This window comes from Apteryx mantelli, chromosome 4 (genome assembly GCF_036417845.1).
Source record: "Apteryx mantelli isolate bAptMan1 chromosome 4, bAptMan1.hap1, whole genome shotgun sequence".
In the NCBI taxonomy this organism is placed as follows: domain Eukaryota; kingdom Metazoa; phylum Chordata; class Aves; order Apterygiformes; family Apterygidae; genus Apteryx; species Apteryx mantelli.
This window is the reverse complement of record NC_089981.1, coordinates 48472861-48477445: the sequence shown is the minus strand read 5'-3', so window position 1 is coordinate 48477445 and position 4585 is coordinate 48472861.

The following is a 4585-nucleotide window of genomic DNA, read 5'->3' as shown; positions in this document are numbered from 1 at the left end:
GAGGAGTTTCTATTTCAATGTTATAATTCACTTTTACAGGTCAACTGCCTGTATCATTTTGTGGGGAGGGTGGGAACAGATAGAAATAAGCACTGGAAAAACAACGTACCCATTTTCTGGCAGATACTGGCTTACTGGTGTGGTATGTTGTGTCCAATACAAGTGAGAGGTCTTTAGAGAACAGTTCTTATTACTGAAGGAAATTAGGATGCCAGAAAGGAAATATTTGGAAGAGTTACAGTGATTTGATGGGTTTTTAACAAAATCAAGTGCAATTTTATTCATAACACTGTGTAAGAAAGATTTTTCTATTTTAAATGTCATTGACCTTTAGGTAACAGTTGCATAAAGCTTACATTTGTTGTTGTGGCACATCTCATTGCCGGCAATGTGGTGGACGCCTGGAAAAATGATTTGCCCCTACCTTCCAAGTGTTGCATGAGCTAATTAAATTTAAAAAAAAAACAAAAAACAAAAAAACACACTCCTGCAATGCTCTGCAAGTGTTTGACTATTCATGCTAAGCAGCTATTAACTAGATTAGTTCGGCATAACTCTCCTCTCTGCACATGTAACATCTCCCACCAAAAAATCAGTACTCTTATCTGAGAAGATGTTGTTGCTTTCTAGAGGGTGCAATCACTGCTTACCTTACCTGACAGAAGCTTTGATGAGAGTACACAGTGCTGGGATATTTCTGTTCCCAGTGTCTCAGATGTCTGGCCATCCCCTTTAGGCCACTTTAGTCTTGCCTGTAAAGTAAATGAGTTGGTGACGGACTTTCCTGTCCCCTGTTAGTCCCTATGGCCAAGAGGTACCCTGTTGATTTGATCATTGTGTTTCAAAGTTGCAGATTTCTATTCTGTACTTTTTTTTTTCTCCCCTTTTTAAAGGGGAAAAGACTTTCAAGTGTCTTGGGTGGTTTTCTGGTTTTATGTTTGGCTGTAGAGGTTTCACTTGCAGTAACTTACACAGGGAAACCCATTGATAAAGGCTCTAATTACAGTTCATAATCTTTACAACAGATAACTAGCAGGCAATAGCAGCACAGCTTGACTTTTAGGGAGCTGCCTGACAAGCTAGTTGTTGGTCTTGCTGGACTGGCTTTGGGAGTCAGCTTTTCTGATTCTTCACTGATAGCTGTGTCAGCAGAAGTGAATGTGTGCCTGTACTTCATTCATTCCACTGTAAAGTCCGATAGCTTAGCTCTAATCCATCTTCATCAACAATTTATGCTGGAGCACTGCACTTTACAGTAGAGTAGTTGAGGCACAAGTGCACATACCTGCTGTCAACTGTGCTCTGAGGGGCAGCAACCTCAGAGCAGAAGGGCAGAGAAAAAGCTGGGGCTTTAACACCTTAATCTGCCTCTGCAAGATTTGCTGGAGCTCTTCTGCCATCCCCCTTAGGCCACAGGTTGATACTGTAGAATCTTTAGTTAGGAAACACTTTGACTTTTAATTTGGTATGCTTAATTCATATAGATGAAACAAACATGCCCTCCATGCCCTTTTGGGGCGAGGAAATTTTGTGAAATAATGCTACACTAAACTGATTACTTAATGCTATTTTTTTAAGTCTTGATTTTTTTTTTGAGACAAATAGAGAAAAAATGTTCTCTACTCAAAGCACAAAAAAAGTTTGTATGTACTATTTAATAAAAGCTAGGCAAAGAGTAGAAAGACTTACTTGGTTTCTTTCCATGTCCTTGCTACCTGTTCCCTTACGTGAGAAATTAACCGCTTCACAAAGCTCCCTTACTTTTCTTTAACCCTTTTTTGTATGATATTTGTAATGTTGTTTTTCCTAATAGTTACTTTTATTTCCCCTATTAAACGTGGCAATAGAGTGGATGTCTGTGTCAGCTGAAAAGCTAATAGGGACTGGGCAAATGACAAATTTCTGAACAAAAGTGAAAAAGCTAAAGTTTTCCTAATTGCAGTCCCAGTTTGACTAATAATTTAAAGATCAAAATAAATACAGTAGAGGTGGGATGCTTTCAGTCTACAACTATGGTAGGTTTGAGCTGTCTTCTGACTTCTTCCCTTACCACAGGGGTGGTAACTTCCATCAATATTAGAGTTGTCCTGAATTCTATGATGGCTTGCTCCATTATGCATTCTGGTTATAGCTGTTTTTTGTCCACTTGCTTGGCAGTTTCCATATCCTTGAAAAGGAGCGTCTGCTTCTTAGCATGCAGCAGCAGGCCTCTGCTGCGACTGCCTTGTTTGCACTCCTATGGAGAACTTGTATCAGGGATCTGTTTCCACAGTATGAAGCAGGCTATGGCACGTGCACAACAAGACTGCTAAAGAGGTGGCTAAAAGCAGGAACTGAGCAGCTGAGATGTGGATGGTGAGGGAAGGGTACGTGTGCATACATGTACATGTTGCAGTAACACAGCCTCTCCTCTAGCAGCACGCTGGGTCAGGTGTGCAGGTTCTGCTAAGGCAGTCTCTGCCTCTCCCCTGACTTTTGGTTTTGCTCTTCAGTCTAGTAGGTGTATGGGCTCCGTCATTTAGTAGGAAAGCTTAGCCATGAGGGAGCAGTAAATCCATACGGCCAGCCTGCTAATTCAGGTATCTATGCTGAGCTGAATGTGTGAAAATCCTGTGGGTTTATTTACCTCTGTACAACAGATATGACTTAAAAAGTCCCATTTATACACATTCTTTTGAAACAGGTGTTGTAATTTAAAACAAAAGACCTAAAGAAGAGCAGTGAGGAAGAGGGAGAAAACATAACTAGTCTTCAGTCTGAGATCTGCAGAAGTTTTTAGTGATCAGAACAACATGCAGAAACTGAATTTTCTTTAAGAAACTTGGCTGCTGACTTCAGATGCTATCTTTAACAAGCTATCTGGGCTCTGAGGGTCTTTTAGCTATTCTCTATTGAGATAATTCTCTACTCGCAGAAAAAATAAACATGTCAGCAACTCAAATATAGAGGGACTTTTTTGGAGTTCTCTTGGCCTGGTTAGTTTTGTGTGTGGATTTTTTTGTTTGTCAAAAGTGCGATATTACTGATGCAGTTGTAGCATATGCATGCCCTACAGAAAGCTGTGAAAACAAAGTAGTAGTGCGGAAGATGATGTTGACTTGCTTTTCATTAGGGTGGTAAATGCTTTTGCTAGAAACTCTGAAGGAGAGACTGAATAGTGCATATGGGGTCACATGATGTGGTAAAGAAATGCAAAAGGCTTGATAGGCACAGAATGAGTCAAGATCATAAGACCCAGGGTAGGAAAGGGTATTTTTGTCTTATAAATATCACAGATGTAGTGTGTGTGGGGGGAGTTTGTGGGCTTTTTGGCATTCAGTTCAATTAATATGGCATTTTATGTTGTATGTTAAAGGAGAGGTATGCTACTTCTACTCTTTAAAACCAGAAGAGGTCAATGCCTGGTGCATGTAATTTGCAGCCTGGTAAAAATGGATTGCACCTATTTGTATGTAATTACCTGGTGTAACTGAAATTACTTTTTCCCTCACTAATCCTGGTGCTGTGCTCCTCTTCCTTTTGTAGGAGGTGCAGGGCAAGGAGACCAGACACGTGCCTGAGTCACAGCCTGCAGCTCCGTTATCTGGGAAGGGGATGTGACCTGGCATTTGAGCCTTAGGGAAGGTGGGGAGGGTTCAGCCCTGAGCAGGGAAGAAGTGGGCTACAGGGGTGCTGTGCTTGATCTCCCACTCCTGCACCTTGGTCTCCTGGCTCGGCACATTTTCAGCCCCTGTTCTCCCACACAGTAGCTGCTTCTGGTGGAGACGCTTGACAAGCTTGCACAGCACGCTGCTTTAGTTTCTCATCCTAGGTCAGCGCTGGTGGATGCTGCAGCTTTCACCACTGCGGTGATGGTGACGGGGGCTTCTTCTAGAAGGGGCAGCGTCACAAGTACAGGTTACCTCACGAACACTGAAGTTCGCTGGCTCAGGGCAACGTGATGGATTTTATCTGGAAGGGGGGTTCTGTCTTTTGAAAAGAATAAAAATCATTTTGTGAATGTAATCGTATTAAAGAGAAAAGGAATGTGCAGTCACACAGCTGTAGGACCTTCAAAAACAGGCATTTATTTGCTTGCAAGAGATATGTTGATATTCCTGTCCAATTTTCTTAGGTTATGCAGGTCAACTTTGCTCTTTGTATATGTGAGGTGACTCTCCCGTGCGCCCCGGTTTTGTGTTAGCCAGCAGGCAGCTGTTAGCAGCTGGCTCCGATACCAGTGTTATTGCGAGAAGCCGCAATTACTGCCTTAAAGTCGGACCCCTTTTCTGGCCGTACAAAGAGGCTCGATTCCTACGTCGGGGTGAGGTTTGGGCCCCAGCGCTACCGGGGCAGTAGCTGCGCAGCTCCTCCCGCCGCTTCCGGCGCCCGCACCCAGCCGTTCCGGGATGCCTCGTTCCGGGCCGCGCTCCGCCCGCACGCGGCGGTTCCGGGCCGCCGGCCTTCACGGCTCCTCCCCGCCGCCGGGCGGGAGGGGCGGCGGGGGCGGGGCCTCGAGCAGCCCCACCCACCCACCCAACCCGCGCAGGGGCGGGGCCTGCCCCGGGAGGGCTTGGGGGCTGCCGGGAAAGGCTGGGCGCCGCAG